A 12,391-nucleotide genomic window follows, 5' to 3' on the forward strand; every position below is an offset into this window, starting at 1 on the left:
CAGAAGATAAGAAACAGTATGCCCTGTTCACGGATGGGTCCTGTCGCATTGTGGGGAAGCAGCGGAGGTGGAAGGCTGCTGTATGGAGCCCTACACGACAAGTCACGTAAACTGCCGAGGGAGAAGGTGAGTCCAGCCAGTTTGCAGAGGTGAAAGCCATCCAGCTGGCTTTAGACATTGCCAGTTGAGAGAAGTGGCCAGTGCTCTATCTTTACACCGACTCTTGGATGGTGGCCAATGCCTTGTGGGGGTGGCTGCAGCAATGGAAGAAGAACAACTGGCAGCGCAGAGGCAAACCCATCTGGGCTGCCCCATTGTGGCAAGATATTGCTGCCCGGCTAGAGCAGTTGGCTGTAAAAGTCCGTCACGTGGACGCCCACGTCCCTAAGAGTCGGGCCACTGAAGAACATCAAAACAACCACCAGGTAGATCAGGCTGCTAAGATTGAAGTGGCTCAGGTGGATCTGGACTGGCAACATAAGGGTGAACTCTTTATAGCTCGGTGGGCCCATGACACCTCGGGCCACCAAGGAAGAGACGCGACATACAGATGGGATCGTGACCGAGGGGTGGACTTGACCATGGACACTATCGCATAGGTTATCCATGAATGTGAAACATGCGCTGCAATCAAGCAAGCCAAGCGGGTAAAGCCTCAGTGGTATGGAGGACGATGGCTAAAATATAAATACGGGGAGGCTTGGCAGATTGACTACATCACACTGCCACAAACCCGCCAAGGCAAGCGCTATGTGCTCACAATGGTGGAGGCCACCACCGGATGGCTGGAAACCTACCCTGTGCCCCATGCCACTGCCCGGAATACCATCCTGGGCCTGGAAAAACAAGTCCTGTGGCGACATGGCACTCCCGAAAGAATCGAGTCGGACAACGGGACTCACTTTCGCAACAGCCTCATAGACACCTGGGCCAAAGAACACGGTATTGAGTGGGTGTATCACATCCCCTACCATGCACCAGCCTCTGGAAAGATCGAACGTTACAATGGGCTGCTAAAAACCACTTTGAGGGCAATGGGGGGTGGGACTTTCAAAAATTGGGATACCCATTTAGCAAAGGCCACCTGGTTGGTTAACACCAGAGGGTCCACCAACTGGGCTGGTCCTGCCCAGTCAAAACCTCAGCGCCCCGTAGAAGGGGATAAAGTCCCTGTAGTGCACATGCGGAACATGTTAGGGAAGACGGTTTGGGTTAGTCCTGCCTCGGGCAAAGGCAAGCCCGTCCGCGGGATTGCCTTTGCTCAAGGACCTGGGTGTACCTGGTGGGTAATGCGGAAGGATGGGGAAGTCCGATGTGTACCTCATGGGGATTTAATTTTGGGCGAGAATAGTCCATAAATAAATTGTATAAAGTTAGTTGTTAAATAACCCTGTCACTGTCTGTTATCACTGTTATAATTGTTATATTTTCTACCAGTAGTAGCATAGTAAGAATCGTCCAGATTAAAGAAGGATGGACTTTTTCGATGAAAACCTAGCAGAGCACAGCGATGATGGAACTGGACCTGGTTTTCAACAACTGGCATCCAGCAACTTCATCAAGATCAACATCTCCTGCAGACTGTGGGCACGGGCCGCACCAGATACATCAGCCGTGAGCTCCGGATGCAGCAAGTGACCGCCCATCACCACACATCACCTCCCCTGCCACGGAAGACCATAACGACAGATGGAGCCTGAAGTCATGGATTAAATGAACTCAATGGACACTTTAGAGTGATGATCCATAGACTAAAGGAATGATATCTGGAGACAGGAGAAGTGGTGGTGATCAACCGGACAATGGGGGACCTGGGCATGACGTAGATGGTATGGAATAAGGGGTGGATAATGTCCTGGGTTTGGCCAGAACAGGGTTAGTTTTCACCGGACTCCAGGAAGGGGCACAGCCGGGGGGTGGGGGCTGACCCCACCTGGCCAAACAGAGCCCGGTATTCCATACCATGTGACGTCACGCTGGGTTCCGGTGGGGGGGGCGGTGCGGCGGGAAGGCTCTCGCGGCTTGGGGCGGGCGCAGCGCCGGTCCGGTTTCGGGAGAGCGGCTGTTGTACGGTTCGTGGTTGTGTTTTCTCCTTATTTGTATCGTTCTTGTTCCTGTTTTCCCTCTGTTTGCTGTTCTGTTAAACTGCCCTTATCCCGACCCACCAGTTTCTGCCTCTTTCCTTCCATTCTTCTCCGCACACTGGCGGGGGGAGGGGCGGCCGCGTGGCGCTTTTGTTGCCGGCGGCAGCCGAAACCAAAACAATCTGTCTCTGAGGACCACAAGGGTAAATTTTCTTTTGAGGCTCTGGTCTTTGTTTTCTCCTCACTCCTGCTTGGGGAAGCCAGGAGGTGTTGTACAGTTTTCCTACACTTGGCATTGCTCACCCTCACACCTGACTACTCCCAGGAAAAGGCCTGAGCTGCCTGTGAGGGACAGGATCTGCCTTCTCTGGGCCTGGGGGTCAGGGCTTGGCCTTTCTGCTTCATAAAGCAAACCAAGGGTTTGTTCCACATTACAGCCACCTGCACAGTGCCTTTGCCTACCTGCAATCACAGCCTGCAGTTACCTGCTCTAACAAGTCCCTGGGGAGCTTTTGTCAGTAAAGGTCCTCAGTGGGGCCCATTAATGCTTCAAGGTACTTGGAGTTTTGCTGCTGGCTTTGACTCTTTGAGCAATTTCCTCTCAGTAGCTGAGATTCACGGAGAAGGACCAAATACACCAAGGGGCTCATTAAAATACAGAAAGCCCTAACAAGCTATTTGTCTTCCTGTAACATTCTTCAAGCTTTCAAGTCTTGTACAGCTAAATGGAATAATTTCAAAGGGTCGTTGAGGAGGAGGAGGAACATTTCAAAGTGCGCCTAATAAAAGATGTTTTTTTAAACATTATATATATTTGATTTCATTTTAATGAGGAGGTGATAGCATCATTCTCCAATTGATACTGATGCAGAGTGTCTCCTCAGGAGGTCTGGACAGCGAGGAGGAGCAGTCCCTTGAGGTCTGACACAGTATGGGCAGCCTTGCTCCTCACCTCCCCAACACAGCCATTTCTGTCCTTGGTCACCTGGGACTCGTTTCACTTTGCCTTGCATCAGCCTTCACTAAACTCTGGGCGCTGAATGTTACAGCTCCATTGCACCGTCCCCCACCTGCTTTCCTTAGAGAACTGGCTGCACACAGGCACAGCAGGGTTTTTCCTACAGGTTTTCCACAAAGGCACAGACGAGTTTTTTCTACTTGCAAGCAAAGAAAAAGGGAAGCATGATAAAGTTTTATAAACACTCCTCAACCGTTAGTACAAGCTGCCTCTAAGGAGTTTGCCTTTCTACAAGGGATAATCTTATGAGAAATGTTTTACATACACAGATACAGAAAGGTAGATACAAACGTAATTAAAGACTTGGCTAAAAGAGAGAATTAGACTACTGAGAGACAGGCAAGCTTTTAGTCCCTGAAGCTCAAAGCAGCAGCATAGGTGACAGGTATCTGAATGAATAAAGTAGGAGGCCAGAAGAAAACTGGAGAATAATGGAAAGGGCCTTTGTTTAGACAGTCTGCATGTGAAAAGACGACTTCAGAAATGGCCTTTGTATAAGGACAGGGGAAAATACATGAAAGATCAGAGAAATTAAATACAGCGTATAACATGCAGAATAGCAGGAATGAAATTACAGGGGAATATGCCTTTCTGAAATGTCACTGGATTGGTGAAGGTCTCTTGTGAGTGAGGACAAGAAAATGTTGCACTCATCTTTGTAAAAGTCCAAAATTGCAACCCAGGGAACCTCAGGCTGTACAAGCTCACTTTGGTGAGGAGTGTGTCTTCGAAGGAATTCTCTCGGGTGACATTTCTGGAACCTTTAAAGAGAAGAATGGGTCCAAATGCAGTCAGCATGGCCTTACCAAGGTCAAATCATGCCTCATCTACTTCGTTGCCTTCATGATGAAGTAACTGCATTGGTGCATGAGGGGAGAACAGTGGATGTCGGTTTTCTCAGTTTAAGCAAGATTTGTGGCACGGTCTCCCTCAGTATTGTTGTATAGAAGTTAGGCCACTACAGTCTGGACAGGCAGACAAACAGATGGGTAAAACACCAGTTGGACGATGAGGCTGAGACAGCAGTGGGGAAGGGTTTATACCCCAGCTGGAGGCCAGTGGGACATACTGGAACATTGTGGGCCAGCACAGGGGACACTGCTGAGACCTGGGCAGTTTAATCCATATATCTGTGAACTGGAGGAGGCAACTCTCAACTTGTTTGTAGATGTCGCTATGTTCAGATGACCACTGCTGTGCCCTAGGATGCCATTCAGGGGCAACTTCACAGCTGGGAGGACCGTCCTGTCAGAAAGTTCGTGGGCAAGAAGAGCACCAAATGTCACGTCCTGCACCTGGGATAGACTAAGCACCCTGCAGTAGTAGGGGCTGAGCAATACCTGGCTAGGGAGTAGCTCTACGGAAAACCCCTGGTGGTGCTGAGGGCCAGAAAGCAAAACATGATTCCACTGTGTGCGTGGTAACTCCAGCAGTTTCCTGGAGTGTATAAAGTGGAGCCTTGTGAAAAGAGTGAGGGAAATTTTTTTCTCCCCCTGCTCATCACTCATTAGAGCACCAGTACACTACCGCGTCAGTTTTTGGGCCTCAGCTGGGTAAGGGTAGGAGGCAGTGAGTGGCCGTGTGGCTGCTGTGCTATTGGCCACAGATAACCCACCACAGCAAGGAACATGTTGATAACTTGGAAAGAGCTCAGAGAAGAGCCGCCAAGATGCTCAAGGGCTGGAGCACTTGCTGGGAGGGGGTTCTGAAGGAAAAAGACCCTGTTCAGCCCGGAGAAAGGAAGGCCTTGAGAACCTCAGAACAGCCTGCCAGTCACTGTGGGGACGTTTTCAGGAAGATGGAAACAGTCTTGTCAGTGTGGATTTTGTAAGGACGATGAGAGACAACAGTCAACCATTGAAATAAGGACACACAAGCATTGCAGGAGTTTTCCCAGAGATGTTGTGCTATCTCTGTCCTTGGATGCTTTGAGCCCTCACTGGATAAAGCCTTAAGCAAAATGATCTGACTCCATAGCTGATGGTGCTGTGATCAGGAGGTTGAACTGGACTCCAAGTCAAGACAAAGGAAACTTAAGCAATGCTGTGGTTCCTTCACCTCTGGGTCTGCCTTTGATGACAGTAGGGAAAGCTCTCAGGTTCCTCAACACCATGGAACGAAGTCAGATGTTAGCATAGTCAGAGCAGCTGCAGCTTTCTTGTCCTGCTGCAGGCAGTGTTCCTCAGATGCAGGGCTTCTTGACAGGTATTGTCAAACAGATCCAAGAATTTCCCTTGTTTCACGTTTCATTCCTTTTTCACTCTTCTCACCTGCCACACAGTGCTCTTTAATGATCCTTGTCCCCTCTCATGCAAAAAAGTCAACTCCTTTTCAACATTTGCCCATTAGCCATTCATTTGCTTATTTTCTACCCTCCTTTGATGTTTCTGAGATGGTTACTGGGGTGCGTTCTACCCTGTTTAGCAACTTGTCACCATTTAGTCCTGTAGTCTCTTACATCTGCCAATGTAAGTTACAATCAAGTTAGAGGCACCACGACTCGGGAGAACAACTGGCACACATACTTCAGAAGCTGGTCTGTTGGAGGTTTCATCCAGAGGGACATGGACACTCCCAGGGATTTGGTCAGAAGAAACGTGAAGGTTAAGCAGGAAGAGCTGCAGAACAACTCCATGCAGCCGCATGGGCAAGGACCTGCCCAGCTAAGGAGTGTCCTAAGAAGAAATGTCTGGATGCCATACCAGCCAGTGGGTCTTACTTTTAAGAAGGAAAGTGCAGATACTGGAGAGGGTCTGGAGCAGTATGAGGCAACTAGGTCTTTCTAGACTGCTGAAGTGGAATCATGGGGTGACGTAGTAAGAGCCTACGGCTTCCTGGAGAGATGACAGAGCCAAGCTCTCTTCTGCAGAGGCAACAGCCACAAACTGCCTCTTGGGAGCTTCAGGCTGAGCCTTAGAAAAACAAAATGGACAAGGAGGAGCATTGCTGTAATCTCCATCTTTGGAATTCTTCATGCTTCAACTGCACAAAGTCACAGCCAGTCTGCCAGGTGGACTAGAGACCTCCAGCGGCCTGTTTCTCACAAACCCTTTCATGACCCTGTGCCTTGCAACATGCCCTACAAGATGAGACTAAGCTGGAGGTGAGGTCCTCTGAGCTATAGGACCATTCAAGGGCTGAAGGCAGCCCAGGAGGTCTTGAGTCCAGCAGACAGCTCCAAGAGGGCCACATCTGAGGTCAGACCAGGTTGCTCAATAAATGTCAGCATTCACAGAGAGAGTTTACACCTGAACTGGACATCTAAGCCACCATTACAGAAATGGAGATGAGGCATTTGACCAGCTCCCTGAACACAGCTATTGGTATGTCATGCCTACTGAGATTCCTGGGAACACCCAGCTTTATGTCCAGAGGACTGTGGTTCATCTGCCAGTTTTCTGGCACATCTCCGGACCATGGGGTACTTTAGGCTGTAAACAGAATTGAAAGAAACCTCTGACCTGTGTCCTATCATCTTCATTGCTACTAGAGAGAGAGGTAGAGGGATCGCAGAGTTTCTGGGTTCCTGTGGAGGATATAAGACCTCCAGGAAAGGACATGAATGTAAGAGTTTTGAACTAACATAACCTTTAGATCATTTCACATGGGATGATTCTGCTCCCGTCATTCAGTTATTGGCACCCAGAAACCTCACCTGCTTTGTCTTCCTCACCTCCCTAAACCTCACAAGTGATGGGAAGAAAGGAAGCAGAAGGGCCCTAGGCCTCTTTCAGTCAGCTGGGTCCTTCACTTGGAGGGCCACAACATCGTTCCATTGTACTGCCCATAAGGAATTGTCCTGGGTTCGGCCAGGACATGGTTAATTTTCACCGGAATCCAGGAAGGGGCACAGCCGGGCGGGCTGACCCAACCTGGCCAAACAGAGCAGGGTATTCCATACCATGTGCCGCCGTGCTGGGTTCCGATGAGGGGGAGCGGGGCGGCGGGAACTCACTTGCGGCTCAGGAGTGTGCTGTGGCAGTGGTCGTGGAGAGCGGCTCTGTTGTGCGGTCTGTTTTGTTGTATATTCCCCTTATCTGTATCGTTGTTGTTCCTGTTCTCTTTGTTTGTTGTTCTGTTAAACTGCCTTTATCCAGACCCACCTGTTTCTGCCTGTTTCTTTACATTCTCCTCCACACCCCAGTGGGGGGAGGGGCGGCCGAGTGGCACTTTTGTTGCCGGCCGCTGCCAAACCATAACAGTAATCAAGTTCTTAAGTGAGTCTGCAAGCCCAAATCAAATATGCCCATTGACAGGCAAGGCTGTGTGTATGGCTGTGTCATGAGACCAGTACACTCAGAGCACAGATCAAGCTGGGGCTGAAACTCCAGCCTGGGCTTCAGTGGTCTCCTGGCCCCATGGACAGAGTTGTGGGTCCAGGGCTCCAGCTTAGGCTGGTCAGGGTCAGAAAGGGCTATGGATGCTCTCAGGGCCCTGACACTGCCCCCATGGGGTCCTCTCTGCCAGAGCCCTCAGTAGGCTGAGTTCTCATGCCCTGAACTCCAGGATCCATGTTCTCTTACTCTCCTTCCCCACGTTCCTGGGGATCTGGGAGACCAAAACTTCATGGTCACTACAGCCAAGGCAGACACTGGTATTCACATCCCTGACCAGCTCTTCCTCTTTTGGGATGTGAGGGCGATCTGGCTGCGACATCTGTCACCCCATTGATCACCAGGGTTGATTCGGCTGATCTGGCTGGCTAGGCGGGTGTCCCCTTCCTCCCTCACCGCTCCATGTGCGTCCCTCCCGAAGCTGCGCGCTCGGTCGAAGAGGACGACCTTTTTTTTTCAGCGGTCAGTACTGGGCCCAGTCTTGTTTAACTTCTTCATCAACGACCTGGATGAAGAGTTAGAATGTACCCTCAGCAAGTTTGCTGACGACACCAAACTGGGAGGTGTGGTAGATACACCAGAAGACTGTGCTGCCATTCAGCATGACCTGGATAGGCTGGAAAGCTGGGCAGAGAGGAACCTGATGAGGTTCAACAAGGGCAAGTGCAGGGTCCTGCACCTGGGGAGGAACAACCTCATGCACCAGTACAGGCTTGGGGTGGACCTGCTGGAGAGCAGCTCTGCGGAGAGGGACCTGGGTGTCCTGGTGGACGACAGGTTAACCATGAGCCAGCAGTGTGCCCTGGCTGCCAAGAAAGCCAATGGGATCCTGGGGTGCATCAAGAAGAGTGTGGCTAGCAGGAGGAGGGAGGTTCTCCTTCCCCTCTACACTGCCCTGGTGAGGCCTCATCTGGAGTACTGTGTCCAGTTCTGGGCTCCCCAGTTCAAGAAAGATGAAGAGCTACTGGAGAGTCCAGCGGAGGGCTACAAGGATGGTGAGGGGACTGGAGCATCTCCACTACGAGGAGAGGTTGAGGGAACTGGGCTTGTTCAGCCTGAAGAAGAGAAGGCTGCGAGGGGACCTTATAAATGCTTACAAATATCTGAAGGGTGGGTGTCAGGAGGATGGGGACAAGCTCTTTTCAGTGGTGCCCAGTGACAGGACAAGGGGCAGTGGGCACAAACTGAGGCACAGGAAGTTCCGTCTGAACATGAGGAGGAACTTCTTCCCTCTGAGGGTGACAGAGCACTGGAACAGGCTGCCCAGGGAGGTTGTGGAGTCTCCTTCTCTGGAGATATTCAAGACCCGCCTGGACGGGGTCCTGTGCGGCCTGCTGTAGGTGACCCTGCTTCGGCAGGGGGGTTGGACTAGATGACCCACAGAGGCCTCTTCCAACCCCTACTATTCTGTGATTCTGTGATTCTGTGAGTCCCAGGTCCAGGTGAGCAGGGGAGTGAGCAAAAGACTCTGTGTGTGCTTAGCTGCTGGGGGGATCAAACCAAACTGAACACCTACCACAATGCCATCCTTTCTGGCCTCTCCTTTGACCCACACACAGAAGTTCCCACCTAACCTGTTGCCTATCCCATGGAGGAGCTCTGTATAGCTGTGTAGCCCTCTCATCACCGAGGGCATCCTGCCCTCCTTGCCTTTCCTGTCAGTCTCTCCTAAAGATGATATATCTCCACACAGCACAAAGGCCACGGGAACTGTCCTTCTCTACCTCAGCCCTTATTCCACTGATGTCACAGCTCTGTCATGGCACAAAGGGCACTTGCTCTCTGTGCCCCAGGCTGTGGGCTTTGGTGGCCATTTGGGCTGCAGCACCTCAGATGGGGTACCAGGGACAAGAGCAGCTTTGTCACATGGAAACCTTGTATTAAGAGATTGGATCCCTTGTGTGGAAAGGTTCTTTGCTTCCCAGCAGAGGCAAGCTGAAATGGATGGCAGGTGGCAACATACTGATGAATGATGCTCCCATAGAGAGGGCAAAAAATGCCTTCCTGAGGCAGGACAGCCTGTGATCTAACCACAGTCTGGACATCATGTTTGGGATGACTGGCTAGATAGCAGCTCTACAGAGAAGGACCTTTGGCTCCTGGTGGACAGCAAGCTGAGCAAGACCCAGCAGTGTCCCCTCATGACAAAGGCCAACAGCCTCCTGGGCTGCATTAGCAAAAGCATTGCCGACATACAAGGGAGTTGATCCTTCCCCTCTACTCTGCACTGGTGAGGCCACATCTGGAGTGCTCTGTCTAGTGCTGGGCTCCCCAGTGCAAGAAACTTATCTGGCCTACTAAAGCAAGTCTGCAGCATCTTTTGTAGGAGGAAAGGTTGAGACATATAGGACTGTTCACTCTGGAGAAGATAAAGCTAAAGAAGTGTGTGTGTGAGTGTTACTAATGTGTGTGAATACCTAGGAGGACATGAAGCTGAGGCAGCCAAAGTCTTCTCAGTAGTTCCCAGGCACAAGACAAGGGGTGATGGACACAACTCAAAATACATGAAATTCCATCTGAACTCAAGAAAACACTTTTTGACTACGAGAGTCATTAAACAGTGGAACAGGTTTCCTGGAGAATTGTGGAGTTTCCACCCATGCAGATACTCATGCAGTCCTGAGCAGTCTGCCATCACTGACCCTTCCTCAGATGGGGATGTACTAGATGACATCCACATGTCCCTTCCATTCTGAATGATTCTGTGATTCTTTGAGTATAGAGGAGAAGAGTAAGACTGAGAGAAATGAACAAGACACAGCCCTGAATGCAAGTACTGTGGGATCCCAAGGAGAAGAGCCCTGCTGGAGCAGAGGACAATGGTCAGAGGGATGGAGAGGTGGAGAAGTTGCGTACTGACCCCACTTTCGCCATCCCTACTGCTTCTCTTTGGGCTGCGGTGGGCAGCAGAATTAGGAATAACGGAATAATTTGAGCCTGGGAAAAAGGGATCAGGTGGGGCAATGAACCTTAACAGTTTTGTCATAGTTTCTAACTATCCAAATCTTTTTTAGTTGGCAATAGATGAAAATATCTTCCCCAAGTCAATTCTTCTTTGCTTTTGATAGTAACGGGTAAGTGAACTCCCTTTCTTTGTCTTGACTCATGAGCTTTTCTGTCTTCTTTGCTGCGCTTGTCTCTTTGAGTTGGGACTTCGTTTCTAGAAGTGTGTCAACGTCCCTCTGCACTTAAACTCCAACAAGTCAGCACTTAAGGTTTGTGGGCCAATACTTCAAACAAGGTAACAGTATGGGGCATGGCAAGACACTACAGAAATAAAAGGCAATGACCTTTGATTACCCAAGCACCCACATCCTGTGGCACTGTCCCATCCCACTAAATGGGTAAGGGGAGGTGAGCTTTTTCTCTGTGTGGTACCCAGGAGTCATGACAATGACCCAAGACGCTTGATTAAAAACAAAACATTACTTGTCATTCAGTGAGATTACAAAAGAAGTTAACTTTGTGGCTTTGTAACAACATTACTTTTAAGGCCATGGCATTAGAATGGATACTGATTTGGAAAAACTTACAACAAACTACAAAATATAGCATATTGACAGACTTGCAACATTACCCTTCTGTGCCTAAAACGTCAGAGAAAGAGAAAGAGAGGGAAACAAAAGAAAAAATAAGAGAAAAGATATTACCAGTCCTGGGTCGAGCATTGATCCGGCCAGCGGAGGCAGGGGGTCCAGGGCTTGGGGGGCACCCACCAAGGGGCTTGCCCACTCCTCTTTTACACCATTCAGGTACCTGTCATCCCTTATTGGGAGAGGAGAAGTGATGTGCATGCACAGTTGTTCTTCTCATAGCTTCCCAAAAGATCTCAAAAAGAGTCGGTGGGCGGGGGGTGTCATGGTGGTCTGACAAAGCCCTCTGCAAGGCTGGGTCATTGCCGTGCACAAGCAATTAACTTCCTTGCCTATGCAACATCTGAGAGGGAGAGAGGTGGGTGAAATGCAGGGAGACACTGGCCTCTGTCTCCTTCTGCCATGGCTGGCCCTCAGCCCTAGGGCTGGTGGGGAGGCCGAGACACCTCTCTTTACTTCCTTCACTCCCCACACTTGGATGGACCTCAGGAAACATCCAGGAACCTGGAGGATGCACAAACCTCCTGGCTGCTCTTTAATGCAGGGGAAGCGGAAGGGTTTGTGAGACATAGGGGAGTGCAGAGAAAGAGTGGGGTGTGTGTTTAAATGACAGGAATAAGCTGTGAAGTAGCTGGGAGTGTGTGATACTGAAGTGAAATTGGTGGAGTTTTGATTCTGAGGCAGCAGAAGAAGGAGCATGTGCACTTCAGTGCTGGGACATGGAGCTAAACAGAGCATTCCAGTGAGTGTGTAGGCTGGGACATCTTTGGTGGTTGAGGAGCATTAGCAGGGCTTGGGAAGAAGCCGCATTGAATATGGGGAACTCACAGGCATTGGAAAAAAGACTCAGAAAAGCACAGTTTTCTGTTTGAAGAAACAGTCTGTGAAGACAGACAGTCATCAGTAAAGCCCAGACAGAGGAAATCAGAGAGTGGTGGGAAAGCAGCAGTGGTGGTAAAAATCTGACGAGAAACAGGCACAGGCATAGGAGAGTGCAGGACAGCATGTGGTGGGGATGGCCTCTTTACTGTGACTGAGACCCCCCAACATAACTGAAATCCTTGTCCTTTTGACTATGGCTGCTGTCTCTTCCACTGAGGCCCCTGAGAGGGCACCAGTTCCTTATAGCCCCAGTGCTTTGTTGCTCCTCACCCACCCTCCAGACAGCCTGGGAGGAGTCCTACCACTGTCCGGCACTCGGCATCCCACACCCCCAAATCTTATTGCCCCTGGAAGAGCCCTGAATACCCATTGAGGAAAAGGATCCCCCTTTTCCCAGGGTATGGGGGTCAGGGCTTGACCGTCTGGCTTCATGAAACACTTCAAGGGCTTTCACAATTGATGGAACATTGGATTTTCAAC

This window comes from Opisthocomus hoazin, chromosome 38 (assembly GCF_030867145.1).
Source record: "Opisthocomus hoazin isolate bOpiHoa1 chromosome 38, bOpiHoa1.hap1, whole genome shotgun sequence".
Classification (NCBI taxonomy): domain Eukaryota; kingdom Metazoa; phylum Chordata; class Aves; order Opisthocomiformes; family Opisthocomidae; genus Opisthocomus; species Opisthocomus hoazin.